The sequence below is a fragment of the Mesoplodon mirus genome (genome assembly GCF_964341445.2).
Source record: "Mesoplodon mirus genome assembly, chromosome: X".
In the NCBI taxonomy this organism is placed as follows: domain Eukaryota; kingdom Metazoa; phylum Chordata; class Mammalia; order Artiodactyla; family Ziphiidae; genus Mesoplodon; species Mesoplodon mirus.
Genome location: NC_138981.1, coordinates 53771891 through 53794096, shown reverse-complemented (window position 1 = coordinate 53794096; position 22206 = coordinate 53771891). Strand labels below are relative to the sequence as shown.

Genomic DNA, 22206 nt, shown 5'->3' with positions numbered 1-22206 from the left:
TACCATCCTCAGGTGTCTTTTCCCCACCCAGGCTAGAGGGAGCAAAAAGAAGCGGCTGATTGGGGCACACTTATGCACTCAGGCTGGGGTGGGGTACGGCAGCCATTACAGGGATGTGCACACAGTTCCTGTGGCAGTGGAGACCAGTAGGCAGTTGCAACAGACTGGGGTGTGCTCACTATGGTGGGAGTCCCTCTCAGTGCCCACAGAAGCAGGAGCTGGCATGTGGTGGTGGTGGCAGTCCTGCCCCTTGCACACCACTCAACAATCTCACCTCATTTCCTAAGCAGACCACGCTTCCTCTAGGGGCATTCCTTGCCATGGAGTCCCTCACTCCTGTTCCCTCAGGTTGTCTCTGCACAGCCAACATCTCTCCTCTTCTTGGATCCACTATCTTAACCCCATGCTTTAGCACTCAGCCACACCACTTTGGCAGATTCCTGTCTCAGGCAGGGATGCCCAGTGCTGATTCCCAAGAAGGCTTTGGCATGGATGGTGCTCAAGACCCCAGAGCCTACAGGGACAGAGGAGGCCTTGGCTTGAGTGGGGGGCAAGGCTGCTCAGATGGGTGCCCCTCCCAGTGCCCATGGAGGCTGAAGGGGGTTGCAATGGTGTCCTTGCCCCTTGTGTGCCACTCAGCAATGATACCTTGCTTCTATGTTTTCCTGGGTTTCTTCTGCAAACCTTCCCAGTTGTGGAGCTCCTTACTCCTGTCCCTTCAGGCTGTCTTTTCACAGCCAACAGCTGTCCCCTCCCTGGGTCTGCACTCTGAACTCACTTTCCAGCACCCAGCCCCCTTCCACAACAGGAGACTCAAGACTCAAGCTGGGGTGTGCAGGGCTGTGGCACAGACCATGTGTTCAGTTCTTACTTTGTCCTGCCTTCCACAGACTGTCCACTGTGTTCCCCTTCAATCCCCCAAAGTTCCCTTTATGTCCTAGCTGATTTCCCAACCATGAGGGGGTTTTTCTGAGTGTGGTAACCTCTCTTCAACTTCAGCTTCCCACCAGGGTTGCTGGTCCTTTTTTTGATTACTCTTTTCTTTTTTTTTTTCTTTCATCTTACCCTGTTGTGATGAGATTTTTCTTGTCTTTTTAAGTGTACAAAGTCTTCCTCTAATATTCATCAGGCTCTCTGTGAGAATTGTCCCATTTGTAGGTGTTTCTTGATGTACTTGTGAGGAGAGACAAATTCTTTGTCCTCCTATTCCACCATCTTGACTCCTCCCCCATCGTGTCTTTTATAATAACACAGTTACCTTTATTGGTGCTGTTTGTTCATGTAGATTCCAGTTACCTCCTGGGATCACTTGCTTTCATTCTGAAGAAACTGTCTTTAGTATTTCTTGTAAAGTTGTCTTGCTAACAACAAATTATCTCAGTTTTTGTTTATCTGAGAAAGTTTGTTATTTCTTCTTCATTTTGGAATGATAGTTTTGTTAGATATAATATTCTTGGTTGACTGCTTTTTATTTGATCAATTTAAATATGTGATAATACTGCCTCCCAGCCTCTCCTGCTGAGAAGTCAGCCATAAATCGTATTGGGTTTCTTATGTTCTGACCTGTCATTTTTCTGTTGATGCTTTCAACATTTTCTGCTTTGACATTCAGAAATTTTCATATGATATGTTAATTTATAGGTCTTTTTGTGTTTATCCTTCTAGGAACTTATTAAGCTTCTTGGATTTATAGGTTATCATCTTTCAATAAATTTGGAAAATTTTCAGCCAGTATTTCTTTGAATATTTTTTCTTCTCCTTTCCATTCTTCCTCCACTCTTTCAGTACCCCCATTGTGTTTATATGGTGTGCTTAATGGTATTCCACATTTCTTTCAAGGTCTGTCCATTTTTCTTCATTATTTTTGTTCTTTGTTTTTGGCTTGCATAATCTCTACTGATCAATTTTCAAGTTTGCTAATTTTTTTCTTCTGCCAGTTCAAATCTGTTGTGCTCCTTTAGTGATTGTTTTCATTACTTTTATTTTTTTTAACTCCATAGTTTCTATTTATCCTTTTTAAAAAATAATTTCTATCTTTATTGATATTCTCTGAGGCATTATACCTTCCTTTATTTCTTTAATCATGATTTCCTTTATTTCTGTGAACATATTTATAAAGATGTCTTAGTTTCCTGTGGTTTCTGTAACAAAGTACAATAAACAGAGTCACTTAAAAAAAGGAAATTTATAGTCTACAATTATAGAGTCTAGAAGTCTGAGATTAACGTGTTGGCAGGACCATGCTTTCTCTGAAGGTGCTATGAATGTTCCTGTTCCAGACCTCTCTCCTAGCTTCTGGTAGTTCCTTGGTTTGTGGCAGCATAACTCCAGTCTTCATATGGAATTCTCCTATAATGCCTTGTCTCTGTCCAAGTTTCCCATTTTTATAAGGACATGAGTCATATTGGATTTGGGACCCACCCTACTTTAGTATGATCTCATCTTAACTAATTTCACCTTTAATGGCCCTATTTCCAAATAGTCACATTATGAGGTACTGAGGATTAGGACTTCAACATATGAATTTTGGGGAATGCAATTCATCTCATAACAAAAGCTACTTTGAAATATTTTTCTTTTGACTCCAACATCTGATTGCTCTCACTGACAGCTTCTGTTTCTTGATTTTTTTTTTTTTGTATATGGGTCATACTTTTCTGTTTCTTTGTATGCTTCATAATTTTTGTTGGCAACTGGACATTTTAGATAATATGTTGTAGCAAATCTGGATAATGGTCCCCTCTCCAGGGGCTTTTATTGTTATTTCCTTGTTTATTTGTTTATTGAGTGACTGGATTATTTTAGTGAAGTCTATACCTCCACTCCCAATGTCAAGCCTCTGATATTATTCCTCAGGTAGGCACAGCTTTTGGTACATCCATAGTCACCCTGGGATGCCAGTGGTACTGGCAGGGTTCTCTTCTCTTTCCCTGACCACATACCGAGTGGTTAGACTCCACTAATTGCTCGCTGATTGCCTTATTGTTTTTAATAGTGCCCTGGGGCATAAGTTACTTTACAAATAAATCCAATCAAATTATAGCTCCTTTGATGAAATAGGGTCTGAGGTCAATGTTTGACACTTGTTCTCACACTAGCAGGCCTCTTTTTAGCTGTCTTACTCCCTGTTTTCCTCTTGTGAGCTTGTTGGCCTACAGTCTAGCCTGTATTTTCATTAGATCTACATTTCTTTCCAATTGTCCTTCACCAACCTCCACTGTTGTTGAGATTACCCTCAGGATTAAACTTCTCCTCACTTTGCTGCAAATGAAGTTAGCTCCTTTAGGAAAAGATTCAAGCTATCTGTTTTATGGCAAAATCTCTGTGCCAGGGCTGTGGAGCTGGAGGTGGGGAAAAATAGCAAACTTCTTTCTGAATGACATTCTCACTGTAGTAGCCTAGTAGTGGTGGGGCAGGAGACTGAGGTCCTTTTGGCTTGCTTCTCCTCCTGTGTAAACACTGACTCATGAGCTGTGGAATGGCTATCAGAGCCCCAATATAATTACTGCACTATGTCCGAGGTAAAGCTCTGTTCCATGAGTGGGGTGGGACAGAAGAAAGGAGCCCACCTCTTTTTTATTGTACTTGCTTAGGACTTAGCCACAACAATGTGTAGCTGAGGGCAGGATGGAAAATATTGAGGTCTGGCTTTTCCCAGAATGAAAGCCCTCTGGCTGGAAACTGGGGAGAGGTAGCCCTGTGTTCTTGGTTGCAGCAGTCTGGAGTAGTCTCTGCTTCATTGAGCTATGAGGGGAAAGGAAGAGAGCAGTCTTGGATCAAATACCACAGAATCTCTCACCTTTCTTAATATATTTTTTATAGATTTTCTTGAATAGATGTTTCTTGATTTGCTGCTTGCTCTTAAGACACTTTCCAGAGGCTTTAAAAGGTTGTTTTCAAAAAAGTTTTCACCAGTTTTACTGAGAAGGTCAGCAGAGCTCCTCATGCTATTATGCTGGAAGCTTATTTCCTTAATATTCAATCTTGGTTCACATTTATTAAAGTAGTTATTTTCTTACATTTATTGAGACTATAATGAAGTGTCTAGGAGAACTCCTGCACCATCTATTCTTTTATACCTTAACAACAAATTATATCCAGTGAACTTGTCTCATAATGAAAAATTATATTTTTCCCTGGTGGTCTAGTGGTTAGGATTCGACACTTTCACTGCCATGGCCTGGGTTCAATCTGAGATCCCACAAGCCACGTGGTGCAGCCAAAATAAAAATTTTAAAATATATATATATATATATATATATATATATATATATATATATATATATTTCAAGCAGTAGAAGATAACCCTTGAAGCTAATACATTGGACTTCTGATTGATTTCTTTTCTTTTCTTTTTTTTTTTGGTGAGTGTTAGGATCTGTCCTCCTTTTGATAACAAAAAGTGTCAAAAGAATAGTAAAAAACTTTAAAGCAGGCTTAGCCCTCAAGGATTATCTAGTTAGGGGCAGAAGTAGAAGATTAGAATCCAAGTGCCTGGATGCTCAGCCTTGTGCCCTTTGTAGGTGAACATAATGGATGTCAAACAATGAACAAATTGAGCACACTTCAGAATTTATTAAACATTTGTATCTATCTATGTTATGTGATCTTCACAAAAACCCAGGAAGGGGGTCTGGGCAGTATACTATTATTTTCATTTCACAGATGAGAAAACTGTAATTCAAATCTCCAATACAGAGGTGAAATGAGTTACATGGTTATCTGACTCAAATATCCTGTTCTTTCCATTATACCAGGCTTCAAATGAGGTGCCCAAGTTGGAGCACAAGCCCTCAACCTTGAGACTAAGAGTCTCACATTTCTACTAATAATATTAATGTTAACTCAGAGGCATAAACTGAACTAGGAAACTTCACACTTGGGCAAGATTTTTTAACCATGTTCTCACCAAGACCCTGCCACTTACCACCTGATGCTTGCCTCTTCTTTCCTCCCATCCCTCCTCCAATTGATATTCCATATTTTTTCTATGTCTCCTTTGTTATATAAAAGTAGAGTCGTTGAGGCAGTTGTGGCAGTAGGAAATCAGTATCAAGTCAGAAAGCATGCTCTGAGCTTCTTGATGATCCCTACAGGAGCTACCTCACTGGTGCCCAAGCCCTTTGTCTACCTGGAAAACCAAAATATTAAATTATACTGTAGTCAGCAAAAAAGTCTTGGGACTCAGAATATTTTCTTTGAAAAGTCAGACAAAAACAGCTGTATAAATATACTATGAAGGAAGAAAGCAACTTGAACCTAATCTGTTAAGTATATTTCTTACTCTTATCACACCTTGCCATACAAGCAAATGTTAATATACAGTTTATGAAATGCTTTAAAAAAACAGCTACAAATGGCTGAATAAAAAATAATTTAGCTTGTCACATACACATTAATTCTTTTCTTTCCCTAACTCAATATTTGAATTATTTTGAATCATATAGACCCTGCTTCAAATTTTGAACCTGCAACTTGCTACTTGTGTGATCTGTAGCTTTAGGCTCCTCATCTGCAAATGGGAATAATAAAACTTACATCAAAGTATTCTTATGAGAAGACAATGAGGTAATGTATATGAAGGAGCTAGCACATTGACTAGAACACTGTAGATATTCAGTAGATGTTCTTTTTCTTCCTTTTCTTTTATAATCACAGTGAAGAAATTAGTAACCATGAAACTCTCAGAGAACAAGTCAGTCTATTTCATTGTATTAAATTATACATAGGGAAACATTCAGAAAAGACAGATCAGGGCTTCTCTGGTGGTGCAGTGGTTAAGAATCCGCCTGCCAATGCAGGGGACACAGGTTCAAGCCCTTGTCTGGGAAGATACCACATGTCGCAAAGCAATTAAGCCCGTGTGCCACAACTACTGAGCCTGTGCTCTAGAGCCCGAGAACCACAACTGCTGAACCTGCATGCCTAGAGCCCGTGCTCCACAACCACCCACAAGAGAAGCCACCACAATGAGAAGCCCGTGCACTGCAATGAAGAGTAGCCCCCGCTTGTCGCAACTAGAGGAAGTCTGTATGCAGCAATGAAGACCCAATGCAGCCAAAAATAAATAAATAAAATAAATAAATTGATTAAAAAAAAAGGAAAGACAGATCAGTGAGAGGATTACAATGATCAGGGAAGTTTTCCTGAAGAAAGTGGGATTTGAGTTTCACGTTAGTGGATATTCCAGTGTATCTCAAAATCCTCTATTAGAGCACTGGGATTTTGAACAATGGGCCAGGGTGCCCCACTATTTAGCTAAAGAACTAGTAATCACTTCTCAATATTCAAAACAATTATGATAATGTTCTCTTAATTTGAAATTTCCCCTCCACAGATTTCTTTAATTCTTTGACACTTGCTACAGCTTTTCTAAATTAAAACACAGAATACGATAATAATGAATTTAGCACAATCACATAGTTAGCTATTTTATGTTTAATAAAGTTATTTTGTGATATTCTACAGAGTGAATTATGACTTTGGGTGCTCTGCTGTCAGAACACATTTGAGACTCACAGGGATGGGTGAAAAAGATGAAGCAGATGAGGAATAGCATAAAGATAGCATAAGAAAAATTGTTCGATCGTACAGTGAACAGATCCACCTGGAGTGGACAGTATATGTTATGGATTAATAGAAAATAATGGCTAAGTAATAATAAGATATAGTACTATCCTGAGTATAGTAATTTATAATTTGCAAAGAGTTTACACATATCTGAGCTCATCCTCATAAAAATTTTGTGAAATAAAGAGGGCAGGTAATAAAGTTACCATCAATAATGACAGATTCTAATGACTAAGCACTTACTATGTACCAGACATCATTGCTAGATGCTTCACTTATATTATCTCTAGTGCTTACAACAACCCTGTGATATAGCTGTTATTATCCTATTTTCACAGTTTAGTAAACTAAGGCTCAGAAAGTTTAAGTAATCTGCCCAAGTCCATATACTTAGAAAAGAGCAGATGCTTAAATTTGAATCTCAGGTCTGTCTGATTCCAGATCCACTACACTATAATAACAGCATGTAAATAAGAGAGGGAAGGAGTAAAAACGGAGAGTGTAGTAACAAGTGCATGACATTATAGCTTATGTACAACAGCCTTAAGGTTGGATTGTCCAGAAAATAAACTAAAATAATTTTTGAAGTCCATTTCATAAAAATAGCTTCAACTCCATCAATCCTGAAAATCAATAGACTCTATTTTGGAAGGCACAATTGCCATACTGAGATATTTGGGGGGTACTAGTTTCACTTTAGAGCTCATGATTTGGAGTCATTTATCCAACTCCAAATGGGAGAAATAAAAAGATTTCTAGGTTAACATCCTTTACCTTGCTTTTCCTCCTTGTGGGGATGCCAGCAACCTACACAAGCTCCCTAGGACATGGTGGGTGGTGGGGAAGGGGAAACTAGGTTGAAGTGAAAGACTAGCATTGACATATATACACTACCAAATGTAAAATAGATAGCTAGTGGGAAGCAGCTGCACAGCACCGGGAGATCACCTAGGTGCTTTGTGACCACTTAGAGGGGTGGGATATGGAGGGTGGGAGGGAGGCTCAAGAGGGACGGGATATGGGGATATATGTATACGAATAGCTGATTCACTTTGTTATACAGCAGAAACTAACACAGCATTGTAAAGCAATTATACTCCAATAAAGATGTAAAAAAAATAAAAATAAAGTAATCCACAAGGTGACACATAAGGAGTTTCCATGACTGGTTCCCTGTTAAGGCATTTCATTTACATAAGGAGAAGTCCAGAGATTGCCCAAACCAGGGGTCAGCATGAAGGCCTTCCTCAGAGGCTCATTCCCTCTTGAAAGGATGAAACATTCAGGATGCTCATTCAGAGGGAACAAATGGTTTCACCTGTGGGAAAAGCCGTGGTTTATCAATCAATACCCTTCAGGGAGGAGACAAATGCTGACACTAGAGCTTAGACTAGAGAAAGGACAGCATCTATTTTAGCTCCAAAGAGAAAGATGTGATCTGTCACAGAATTTTGACCTTCATGATAGGGAAGCTTTGCCACCCCTTTTCTACTGGAGGTATACTTAAAACATAGAAGGACAGAATAAAAGCCCTCTGAAAAGCCTGAAAAGATGACACTGAGTCTAGAAACTCAAGCTCATAGAACTTTATTCAATGGAGAGTTCCTCCATTCTGTATTTAAAGCCAACCAACTCATATTGTATGATTAAAACAAATCATTTTTTAAATTTAGGAATATGCACCATTGAAAAATATTTTATTTTAAAGAAAATGATATTTTTTGCAAAAACAAGGAAGACATATTATTTTTGTTTATAGAAAAATTCGAGTTAAAAAGCATTCAAAAACAAAGTAAAATAAAAACTCTTATAAATCACCTACTAGATAAGGTTCTAGGATCTTACTGCTCAAACGTGGCCCACCGGCTAACAGTATAGGTTTCACCTGGGAGACCATTAAAATGCTGAACCCCAGACCTATTAAATCAGAATATGCATTTTAACAAAGTCCCTAAGTAAGCTTAAGAAGCACTGGTTTAGGCTTGGGAAATGTTTGCCTAAGTGTGTCTTTATTTTCATCAGAATAATCCAGGTTATTGGTTAAAAAATTAAGGCTCTTGGGCCCTACCACAGACCTACTAAATCACATCTCTCATAGTGGGACCTGGGAGTGTGCATTATTAACAAGTGTAGTAGGGCAGTAAATCTCAAACTTGAGCATGCATCAGAATTACTTGGAGGGCCTATTAAAACACAGACCGCTGGGATCTACCCCAGAGTTCTGTGATTCAATAAGTCTGGGGTGGGTCTGGAGAGTTTGCATTTCTAACATGTTTCTTGGTGATGTTGATGCTAGTGGTCCAAAGACCACAATGAAAGAACCACTGCTTGGACATAATTTTAACAAGTTTAGTTATCTGGTTGTCCAATCTAGACTAGCAGGAACAATTAGAAGGGGAGTAGTCAGAGGCATTATACTGATAGCAGCAAGAAGCAGCATCTGATAGGCTGAGAATGAGGGGGAAAACAGTAACTATAAAAAGAGACATAGAGGGCTTCCCTGGTGGCGCAGTGGTTGAGAGTCCACCTGCTGATTCAGGGGACACGGGTTTGTGACCCGGTCTGGGAAGATCCCACATGCCGCGGAGCGGCTGGGCCCGTGAGCCATGGATGCTGAGCCTTCACGTCCGGAGCCTGTGCTCCTCAACGGGAGAGGCCACAACAGTGAGAGGCCCGCGTACACCAAAAAAAAAAAAAAAAAAAAAAAAAGAGAGAGAGAGACATAGAAATAAACATATTTTTTTGAGTGCAAGTGCCAAAAACCTTGTGTCTCACTCTCATCCCACTCCCACGACTACCAGTCTCCTAGTTCTTGAGGGTTATCATTGTATCTTATATGACAGCAATGTGAGATGTTCATTAATAATGACCCCCCAGCCATCGAGAAGATGCTTAATTCTGTTTAGTTTACTGTTTAAGCAGGTATAGAATTGTATAATATATTTTAGAAATATTTCCATCGAGGGTCAACTTTTAAACACTAACGCTTAAGTTGTCTGATAAATTCACTTTTGAAAACCACTCTAAAATGATGCAGGATAAATGAGTATTATCTAACACTGGAGTTCAGGCAATCCAAAGGTGATAATGACAATATCTAACATTTATAAACCAAATTCATTTTTTCATGTAATACAATAATACTTTGAGACACATTATCACCATTTCTTAGAGGATGGCTATGTAAACTAAGATTCAGGAAAGTGAATCAAATTGTTGAGATCACATAGGTAGTTAAATGGTAGTGAGACTAAATTTCAACTTAGGCCTATATGACTCTATTTCTCTATATTATTCTGCTTTCTTTATAGGGGAAAAAAGGCTCAGGCTGAGAAACTGGATATGTAGACAGTTCTCTTGGGTTTCTGCAGGCCATACTTCTTGTAGAGCTTCCTGTAAGACAGACATCCAAACTTTATTAGCCTTCCCAGTTTCTTTCACTTACAGAAACCACAAGAACTCCCTTAATGCTTCTGTGTGCCATAACTTACAATATTCCCTTTCTTTCTCATTTACCACTTTGGATTTCACTGTTACCTGGAGTCACTCCTACCTCTTCCTACACCTAATCTTTCTTGCCCCAGGTTCCAATTTTTCAATGAAATCACAGAGGGGCTAGTGGGGATAGGAGAGGCAATCAGAGACAAGGAGAGAGAAAGCCTTTAAGGCCTGTGTAGCTGTTTCTCCTCTCCCATTCCCCTATGGGGAATTCAAATTCCTCACAGCCTCATCACACTCCTATGATAAGGGCCTCAAACACTGAGGCTGGTGGTCCACTGGAATACAAATGCTTCTTTATTTCTCCAAGAACTCAGGCCCCACCATTCACACATATGCACACATTCAGTTGTTCTGAGAGAGCTAAGTAAACGGAATGCTTTAGAGTAGGAACTCTTTTATTTGCTGTTTCTTGTAGTTGTTGGTGGTTGGTATTTTTCAAAACCTCCAAAAGAGAAGTGTAGTTGCTTCATTCAGGATGGGCAACTTAGAAAAAAGATTTATTTTCTTCCGTAGTGATTATCAAAAGAAAGAAACTGGAAAAAAATAAAAGGAGCAGAGATTTTATATGCAGCAGACCTAGACAACATTCCTACCACTGCCAATTACAGATGATGGCATAGAACATCATTTCTTGTATCTGATTTATAAAATGGAGTAATAATCCCTATCATTTTTACCTCAAAGAATGGTTATGACAGTCTGAAGGGGTAATAAATATGAAATTTCTCTGGAAAATATAAAGCAGTGTATGGGTATAAATTTTGCTTGCTAATACAATATTCTGCATCCCTGGCATTTCACATGTTACTATGTAATTGCTGTTATTACTAATAGTTAGATTTTATAGTACTATTCATTTATTCAAAATGCTTTTCTTGAGCACTTGCTTTATTACAGGCATTATACTAGGAATTGGAAGTACAAAAATATACCAGACACAATTATTTTCCTGGGGGTGTGAATCTATTGAGGTATATTTATAGGTTTATTAGGTTTTGGTGGTGGAAGAGTGGTGACTGGACTGGGAATTCAACCACCATTTTTTTGCCAGTAATTTGGAAATTATTATGCTATTTATGTATGGAGTCGTATCAGTAAAATTGGTGAAGTAGGCAGCTCCAAACTCCTATCCCCCTATAGAAACATTGAAAAATAAGTAGAAACAGTCAGAACTAACTTTGTCAGAACTGTGGAAAATAGTCAAATGTCTATAGTAACCAAGCAAATGGGGAATCAAGAAAAAGCCAACTTAAAAATTGTGGAAAAGCTTTATAGTGTTTTTATTCACCTTGCCTCACCCACCCCCAGATCAGCTGTAGTCTTGAAGATGGAAGCCCCTATTCCCAGTGTGAGACCCTGGTCCCTGTTTGCAGAGGGAGCAGACAAAATCTCATTTGCAAATTATTGTGTTAGTCTCTTCTAACCTGCCTGAAGACTACCTGAAAGAGTGATGCAAAGTGTTCGTATCTGTTTCGCCTAACTTGCAACTCAGAGTGGAAAAGCAGCAGGCATAATTTGAAAACATTGTAAGTGTGGATGAAAAATATGCAGTCGTCAAGGTCAAAAAATTACAGGCCAGCTCGCCCAGCGTCCACAGCCGACGCCGCTATAGGAGTGCAGGTGGAGACCATCTCTCCCGGAGATGGGCTTACCTTCCCGAAGTGCGGCCAGGCCTGCGTGGTGCACTATAAGGGGATGCTTGAAGATGGAAAGAAATTCTATTCGTCCCTGGACAGAAACAAGTCCAGTAAGTGTGTGCTGGGCAAGCAGGAGGTGATCCGAGGCTGGGAAGAAGGGGTTGACCAGATGAGCGTGGGTCAGAGAGCCAAGCTATCTCCCCAGACTATGCCTATGATGCCACTGGGCACCCAAGCATCCTCCCACCAAATGCCACTCTCTTCTTTGGTGTGGAGCTTCTAAAACTGGAATGACAAGAATGGCCTCCTCCCTGAGCTCCCCACTCTTGGATGTGCCATGGAAGGATCTGGCGCCTCCAGATGCACACAGTGAGTCCATACGGAGCTTTTCCTGATGTTCCAGTACACTGTATAAACATCTTCCCTGACAATGTGTTCTGTCACCAGCTTTGCTTTTCCCCTTTATCTTCATATGTGTGTTGACCTGAACTATATGCCATAAACCTCAAGTTACTCATTTTAGTTTGTTTTTGTTTTGAGGTGAAATTGAGTTTCAGTCCTTTGGATCTAGATTTCCAGTTAAGTATTAGTCAAGTATTACCAGCACAAGTCATGGGTTAACTTTAGAATAGGAATTGGTATGGGGGGTGTGCAAGAATCTTTATTTTATTTTATTTTGGATGAAAGTTTTATCTACTATATATTAAATATTATTGCTGCTGTGCTGCAAAGCCATAGCAGATATGAGGCGCTTTTGAGGGCCGAATTATTCTCCAAGTTGAGAGATGTCCTTGTGTTGAATTAAAAGCCCTACTCAAAACTAAAGTGGGAAGGGGGAGAACCTTTGTCTCCACTGCCCCACTTCCACCCTCCCCTTAAACCCTCTGCCTTCTGAAAGGAGATCATTTTCACTGAGATGTTGGACTCTACAGGTGTCTATCCCCAGGCCAGCAGGGACCTCTGAAGACTTCTTCATGGCCTGGCTTTTTCCATCCTGTGGTTTTTCTAATGGATATTCAGGATTTTTGTAACCTCATAGCTATCCAAGCTCCACTTCCTAAATTTTAAGAACTTTAATCGAAAGTTAAATTGGCGGTGCTGTTCTTAGACAGTTAACACCCATGAAAGCCCAGCCATCATGACAAATCCTTGAGTGTTTTCTTAAGAAAATGATGTTGGTCAGCACAGCTTCAGCATCTCCTGTTTTTTGTTGCTTAGCTTCCCCTGCTGATCTCACAGTTTCCTGGCTTCTTCTCCTTCCCCCTTCTCACCCCTTTGCTGTCCTTTGTAGTGATTTGGTGAAATAAATTGCTGCCTACTCCCCCTCTCCGCCTGCACTACATATGAATTTCAAGTTTTATTATTTCAATAAAAGTGCTTTATGCTGGCTTTTCTCAAAAGAAAAAGGTCAAAAGATTACAGTTGAAGGTTCCAATTCAAGATGGAGATGTAGGAAAATCCTGAACTCACCATCTCACAGAGACACACTGAATTACAGCTATATATAGAACAATTTCCTCAGGAAAAAAATTAAAGGCTGGCAACGTGACCCCTTCACGTTGGGAAAATGAGAAAACAAACACACACACACACACAGTGAAACAGATAGGAAAGGCTGAGAAACAATCTTACTGTAAACCCCACCCCTGGTGGGGCAACGTTCAATCAGGAGGGAACTCAAAACCCAGAACTTCACCCTGAGGGGCATAGGGTTCATATCCCACATTGGGCACCACATCTTTTAAGACCCAGCTCCTGAGAGATGAGCCCTCAAAACATCTAACTTTGAAAACTCATGCCCATGAGACATGTTGCTGTGGCGAACTGAGAAATGGCTCTTAAAGGGCTTGTGCACAGATTCACCTACCTTAGGGTCCAGCAGCCTTTTGAAAAGTGCCCAGGTGTATGTTAAGGAGACTCATTTGCTAATTTTAAAGTATTGGTCTGAGAAGCAGGAGCATGCTGGGGTACTCTCTGGAAATGGAGGCTGATGAGCATCATCTTTCTGTTCTCTTTTTGCCTTACTAAATCCAGCAGGCATAATCTTTTTATTTTCCTTTCCAATGAGTGCCATCTGTATGCTCCAGCTGGTGGACACTATCTTCCATGTTCTCCCCCTGCTTTGCTAAAGCTGGCAGGTGTCATATAATTCTTTTTATTTCCTTTTTCTTTCTTTTTCTTTTTCCCCTTTCTTTTCTTTTATTGGTAGGTGCCACCTTGGCACTCCCCTTCTGCCTTATTCCAGCCAGTGGGCACCATCTCCACACTCTCCCTCTACTCTGCTCCAGAGCACAAGTATCTCTCAGAGGAGAGCTTCTACAGGCATCTGGTGCCCTTGTTTTTACATCTGGTAACCTGGTTTTTGAAGCTGCCACCCAGAGGACACCCCTTGATTGCCTGGCTATGAAGGCCAGGGGAACATGTGTTCCTGGGTTCCATGGGACTGTAAAAATTGGAAAGACAGTTCTAGGCAGGGTACCACCCCCAGGGTACTATACAGACAGCAGACTAAAACTTATACTCTAAGCCTTTCTGTGAAAGAGGTCTATTTACATGTTCAGGAGCTATGGCCTTAGGGGCAGGCTTCTGGTTTGTTACACTTATAAGGGCCTGTAGAGGTGCTCTTAGAGAATGGAAGCTGGTGGATATAATCTTTGTGCTTCCCTCTGCCTCACTTGCTGGTACCTTCCAGAAAGGAGCTTATACCCTAGTTTGGTGTCCTGATTTTTGTGGCTGCTGCCAGGGGATACCTCTACATCGCCTGGCTCTGGTGTTTATAAGGCATATAACTGTGGGTCTCACAGGACTGTAGCCAGTTGCAAAAGTATTCTTAAACAGCTATGACCCCAGGGCACAGCAAGAGGTAACAGCTCCAGGAGCTCAGTCTTATTGTGAAAGAAGCCTATTTGTTTACTGTCATAGCTGCAGCCCAAGGGTCATTTTTCTAATTAAGCACACATGTAAGGATTGATTGTAAACCTTTCCTGATACTTTGAAGGGGGGAACTATCTTCATGCTCTCCCTCTGTCTTACTCCAGATGACCAGTATGTCTCAGAGGGGAGCACTTATATATGTCTGGTGCCCTGGTTTTTGTGACTTCTGCCCAAGGGATAACTGTTGATCACCTGGCACTGGTGGCCATGGGGACTTGGTTTCTTGGGTCCCACAGGACTGTAACAATCAAAGATACAGTTATTGGCAGGCTACCACACCCCAGCAACTGCACAGACAGCAGATTGAAACCCCCAAAGCCTTTCTGTGAAAGAAGCTTGTCCTGGAGCTTCAGCCTTAGGAGCAGGCATCAGGTTTGGTACATACCTCGACTATGAGGGTGTTCTTAGGGAACGTAGGCCAGGGGACACCATCTATGCACTCACATTTAGCCTCACTATAGCTCATTGGTATCTTTCAGAAAGGAGCATATACACATGCCTGGAGCCCCAATTTTTGTGACTGATACTCAGGGGACATCTCTTGATTGCCTGGCTCTGGTGGCTAGTGAAGCTTAGGCTTGCAGTCCCAAAGAACTCTATGTATATGAATGTTTAAAAGCTGCTGCTTGAGGATCTGGTTTCCAGCCAGCCTGAATCTAGGTATGGACTGAGATCCTCCCCATTGACAGGTCTTGACATAGCCTCAACTACTGAAAATCACTAAAAATAAAATACACTGCTTGGAAAATCACAAAGGCTTGAGAGACTAACAAGACCTAGGGCAAGGATGAGTGATATTTCATCTCCAATACAAGGCCAATCATTCAAGTCTGGGAGAGGTGGTTGTTTCATCAAATGCATAAACCAACACAGAGAATCAAGCAAAATGAAGAAGCAGAGGCATATACTCCAAATGAAAGAGCAAGATAAAACCTAAGAAAACCTTAAAGAAAGGAGATGAGTAATTTACCTGATAAAGAGTTCAAACTAATGGTCATAAAAGTGCTCACCAACCTCAGGAGAAGAATAGATGAACACAGTGAGAACTTCAAAAAAGAGATAAAATATATAAGAAAGTACCAAACAGAAGTCACAGAGATGAAGAATACAATAATTGAACTGAAAAATACACTACAGTAGTTCAATAGCAGACAGATGAAACAGAAAAAAGGTTCAGTGAACTGGAAGACTGGGCAGTGGAAGTCAGCAGAAAAAAAAAGAATGAAAAAGAGTAAAGATAGCTTAAGGGACTAATGGGACAACATCAAGTGGACCAACATTCACATGATAGGAGTCCCAGAAGAAGGAGAGAGAGAGAAAGGGGCAGAAAACATACTTGAAGAAATAATGGCTGTAAACTTCCCTAACCTGGGGAATGAAACAGGCATACGGATCCAGGAATCCCAGAAAGTTCCAAATAAGATGGACCCCCAAAACACATACCAAGACATACTATGATTAAAATGTCAAAAGTTAAAGACAAGGAGAGAATTTTAAAAGCACCAAGAGTGGGAAAAATCTTATTACATAACAGAACCCCCACAAGAATATTATCAGATTTTTTAGCAGAAACTGCAGGTCAGAAAGAAGTGGCATGATATATTCAAAGTGCTTAAAGATAAAATCTTCAAATCAAGAATACTCTCCCCAACAAAGTTATCATTCAGAAATGAAAAAAATATAGAGTTTTTCAGATAAGCAAAAGCTAAAGAAATTCATTACCACTAAAATGGCCTTCCAAGACACTTTAAAAGGGATTTCTTTAAGCTAAAAAGAAAAGGTGCAATTTAGTAACAAGAAAATATATGAAAGTCTAAATCTCACTGGTAAAAGTTAATATATAGAAAAGGTAGTAAATTAATCACTTATAAAGCTAGTATGAAAGTTAAAAGACAAAAATAGTAAAATAACTGTAGTTACAATAATTAGTTAAGGAATACACAAGAAAAAATGCTGTAAAATGTGACATCAAAATATAAAACTTGACTCACTCCCCACTGGGGTTGGAGGGGCTAGAGCATCAGTGTTAGTAGCTGTGAGCAGCTGAGGCTGCAGCAGTGCAATATTGCAGCTGCACCATCTGTCAGAAGCAGAGCCAGCAGGGAGGGGGCTGCTGTGAGCAAAGAAGAGGGGTTGCTGTGAACTAAAGGCAGCTGAGACCCACCCACTGGCCAGCCATGGAAGCAGAGGTGATGCTGCCCTCAGAGCTGTGTGTCCACTGTGCATGTGGGGGGTAAAATGTAGAAATTTAGAATGCATTTATACTTAGTTGTGATCAATTTAAAATAGTCTGTTACAAATAGTTGTTATATGTAAATCTCATAGTAACCACAAAACAAAACCTATAGTAGATACATGAAAGATATAAAGGATCTGAGCATATCACTAAATAAAGTCATCAAACCAAAAAAGAAGAGGGCAAGAGAAAAGAAAGGAATGCAGGAACTACAAAACAGCCAGAAAAAAATGGTAATAAGCATATCCCTATCAATAATTGCATTAAATATAAATGGACTAAATTCTCCAATTCAAAGACATAGAGTAGCTAAATGGAGACCCATCCATATGCTGCCTGCAAGAGAGTCACCTCAGAGGTACAGATACTTACAGACTGAAATTGAAGGGATGGAAAATATATTCAGCACAAATGGAAATTAAAAGTATGCTGGGACAGCTATATTTATATCAGACAAAATAGACTTTAAAACAAAGTGTATAATAAGACAAAGAAGGGCACTGCATAATGATAAAGAGGTCAATCTAACAAGAGGATATAACATCTGGAAATATTTATGCACCAAACATAAGAGCACCTAAATATATAAAGCAAATATTAACAGAGTGAAAGAAAGTAATAGACAGCAATAAAATAACATTAGGGGACTTAAATGCCCAACTTACATCAATGAATAGATCATTCACACAGAAAGCCATTAAGAAAACATTAACCTTAAATGACACATTAGATGAGATGAACTTAACAGATATACACAAAGCATTCCATTCAACAGCAGCAGAATATACATTCTTTTCAATTCCACATGAAGCATTCTCCAGCATAGGTCATATGTTAGGCCACAAAACAGACCTTAAAGTATTTAAGAATACTGAAATATATAAAGTGTCTTTTCAAACAACAGTGGGTTGAAACTAGAAGTCAATTACAATAATAAAACTGGAAAATTCACAAATATATGGATATTAATCAACATGCTACTGAACAACCAATGGGTCAACAAGAAATCAAATGAGAAATCACAAGATACCTTGAGACAAATAAGAATGTAAATACAACTTATGGGATGCATCAAAAAAGTTCCAAGAGTCAGGTCCATAATAATAAATGCCTGTCTTAAGAAATTTTAAAAATCTCAAATAAACAACCTAAGTTAGTACCTTAAAGAACTTGGAAAAAGAACAGATTGAACCCAAAGTTAATAGAAAGAAGGAAATAACAAAGATCAGAGCAGAAATAAATGAAATAAAACTAAAAAGACAATAGGAAAAAAATCAATGAAACCATGGTTTGTTCTTTGAAAAGATAAAAGATATTCAAAACTTTAACTACATCACCAAGAAAAGGGGGAAAATGTACTCAAAAATAAAATCAGAAATGAAAGAGGAGACATTACAATTGATTCCACAGAAATAAAAAGGATCATAATGGACTGACATGAAAAATTATAAGCAACAAAATTGGACAACCTGAGGAAAATGGATAAACTCCTAGAGACTTACAAATCACAAAGACTGAATTATGAAGAAACAGAAGATCTGAATAGACTGATTACTAGTAAGAGGATGGAATCAGTAATAAAAAACCTCCCCCCAAATGAAAGTCTACAACCAGATTGCCTCACTGATGAGTTCTACCAAACAATCAAAGAAGGATTAAACAAAACCTTCTCAAAATCTCCCAAAAAGTATAGAGGAGGGAACTCTGCCAAACTCATTTTATGATGCCAACATCACCCTGAAACAAAACCAGACAATGATACCACAGAAAATAAAATTACAGGCCAATATCCCTGATGAACATAGATTAAAAAAATCCTCAAAAAAATATTAGCAAGCTGATTTCACCAATACATTAAAAGTATGATACACCACGATCAAGTAAGATTTATCTCAGGAATGCTAGGATGGTTCAACATCTGCAAATCAAACAGAGTGATACACCACATTAACAAACTGAAGAAGAAAAAGCATATGACCATCTCAACGGATGCAGAGAAAACTTCTGACAAAATTTAACATCCATTTATGAGAAAAAAACAAAACTTTCAACAAAGTGGGTATAGAGGGATGTACTTCAACATAATAAAGGCCATATATGAAAAGCCCACAGCTCACATCATACGCAATGCTGAAAAGCTGAAAGCTTTTCCTCTAAGATTAGAAACATGACAAAGATGCCAATATTGCCACTTTCATTCAACATAGCATTTGAAGTCCTAGTGAGGGCAATTAGGCAAGAAAAGATATAAAAGGTATACAAATTGGAAATCAAGGAGTAAAATTATCAGTACTTATAGATAACATGATAATATTTGTATATAGAAAACACTAAAGATGCCACAAAAAACCCACTAGAATTGATACAGGAATTCAGTAAAGTTTCAGGATAAAAAATCAATATTCAAAAATCTGTTATGTTTCTATACATTTATAAAAAAACTATCAGAAACAAGTTAGATAACTCCATTTATAATTACACCAAAAAGAATAAAGTACCTAGGAATAAATTTAACCAAGGAGTTGAGAAACCTGCACACTGAAAACTTTAAGATATTGATAAAAGAAATTGAACAAGATGTAAATAAATGGAAGAGTAAATATGCTGTGGATTGGAAGAATTAATGTTGCTAAAATGTCCATATTACCCAAAACAATCCACAGATTCAACACAATTCATACCAAAATTCCAAAATTCTACTTCATAGAAGTAGATCAAGCAATCTTAAAATTTCTGTGGAACCACAGAAGACCCTAAATAGCCAAAGTAATTTTGAGAAAGAAGAACAAAGCTGGAGGCATCACATTTATTGATTTCAAATTATTTTACAAAGTTATAGTAATCAAAATAGTATGGTATTAGCATTAAAACAAACACATAGATAAGTGGAACATAATAGAGAGCCCAGAAAGAAACCCACACACATATGGTCAATTAATCTATGACAAAGGAACCAAGAATATACAATGGGGAATGACAGTTTCTTCAGTAAAAGTTGCTGGGGAAAGTGGACAGCCTTATGCAAAAGAATGAAATTGGATCACTGTCTTACACCATTCATGAAAATTAACTGAAAACAGGTTAAAGACGTGAATGTAAGACCTGAAGCCATAAAAATTCTAGGCGAAAACATAGGCTGCAAACTCCTTGAAATCAGTCTTGGGAATGATCTTTTGGGTTTGACATCAAAAACAAAGGCAATAAAAACAAAAATAAACAAGTGGGACAAAACCAAACTAAAACTTTTTGGCACAACAAAGGAAATCATCAACAAAATTAAAAAACAACCTACTAAATAGGAGAAAATATTTGCAAATCATATATCTGATAAGGGGCTAATACAAATAAATATCAAAACACACAAAAAAATAAAAACCCAAATGATCTGATTAAAAAATGGGCAGAGGACCTGACTAGACATTTTTTTTCCAAAGAAGACATACAAAAGGCCAACAGGTACATGAGAAGATGTTAAATATTACTTATCATCAGAGGAATGCAAGTCAAAACCACACTGATACATCACCACACACCTGTTGGAATGGCTATTGTTTAAATGACAACACAGAAAAGTTGGTGGAAAAAACAGAAATATAGATCAAAGGAACAGGATAGAAATCCCAGAGATAAACACACACACATATAGACACCTTATTTTTGATAAAGTAGGCAAGAATATACAATGGAGAAAAGACAACCTCTTCAATAAGTGGTGCAGGGAAAACTGGACAGCTACGTGTAAAAGAATGAAATTAGAACACTCCCTAACACCATACACAAAAATAAACTCAAAATGGATTAAAGCCATAAAAGTAAGACTAGACACTATCAAACTCTTAGAGGAAAACATGGGCAGAACACTTTATGACATAAGTCACTGCAATATCCTTTTTGACCCACCTCCTAGAGAAATGGAAATAAAAACAAAAATAAACAAATGGGACCTAATGAAACTTAAAAGTTTTGGAACAGCAAAGGAAACCATAAACAGGATGAAAAGCCAACCCTCAGAATGGGAGAAAATATTTGCAAATGAAGCAACTGACAAGGGATTAATCTCCAAAATTTACAAGCAGCTCATGGAGCTCGATATCAAAAAAAAAAAATCCAAAAATGGGCAGAAGACCTAAACAGACATTTCTCCAAAGAAGATATACAGATTACCAATAATCATATGAAATAATGCTCAACATCACTAATCATTAGAGAAATGCAAATCAAAACTACAATATGGTATCACCTCACACCAGTCAAAATGGCCATGATCAAAAAATCTACAAACAATAAATGCTGGAGAGGGTGTGGAGAAAAGGGAGCCCTCTTGCACTGTTGGTGGGAATGTAAATTGATACAGCCACTATGGAGAACAGTATGAAAGTTCCATAAAAAACTAAAAATAGAACTACCATATGACCCAGCAATCCCACTACTGGGTATATACCCTGAGAACACCATAATTCCAAAAGAGTCATGTGCCCCAATGTTCTTTGAAGCACTATTTCCAATAGTGAGGACACGGAAGCAACCTAAGTAAGTGCCCATCGACAGAGGAATGGAGAAAGAAGATATGGTACCTATATACAATGGAATATTATTCAGTCATAAAAAGAAAGGAAATTGGGTCATTTGTAGAGATGTGGATGAATCTAGAGACTGTCATACAGAGTGAAGTAATCAAAAAGAGAAAAACAAATATTGTATATTAACACATATATGTGGAACCTAGAAAAATGGTGCAGATGAACTGGTTGGCAGGGCAGAAATTGAGAGACAGATGTAGAGAACAAAAGTATGGACACCAAGGGGGGACAATGGCAGGGGGAGGTGTGATTGTGTGATGGATTGGGAGATTGGGGTTGACATATATACACTAGTATGTATAAAATGGATAACTAATAAGAACCTGCTGTATAAAAAAATAAATAAAATTCAAAAATAAAAATAAAAAAATAAATATATTTTTAAAACAGAAAAATAAAATAGAAATGTAAATCAAAACTACAATGAAGGGGTTTCCCTGGTGCGGCAGTGGTTGAGAGTTCGCCTGCCGATGCAGGGGACATGGATTTGTGCCCCAGTCTGAGAAGATCCCACAGGCCATGTAGTGGCTTGTCCCATGAGCCATGGCTGCTGAGCCTGCACGTCCAGAGCCTGTGCTCTGCAATGGGAGAAGCCACAACAGTGAGAGGCCCACATACTGCAAAAAAAAAAAAAAAAAAAATCTATAATGAGATATCACCTCACACCAGTCAGAATGGCCATCATTAAAAAAATCTACAAACAATAAATGCTGGAGAGGGTGTGGAGTAAAGAGAAACCTCTTGCACT

At 38.7% G+C, this 22206-nt stretch overlaps 1 pseudogene across 1 annotated transcript; it reads left to right on the top strand.

Annotated features, from left to right (window-relative positions):
* The first annotated feature begins 11688 nt into the window (after positions 1-11688).
* Positions 11689-12132, top strand: LOC309796788 (peptidyl-prolyl cis-trans isomerase FKBP1A-like; annotated as a pseudogene). The gene has a single exon. The product of its transcript is annotated as a peptidyl-prolyl cis-trans isomerase FKBP1A-like (transcript).
* The last annotated feature ends 10074 nt before the right edge of the window (positions 12133-22206 follow it).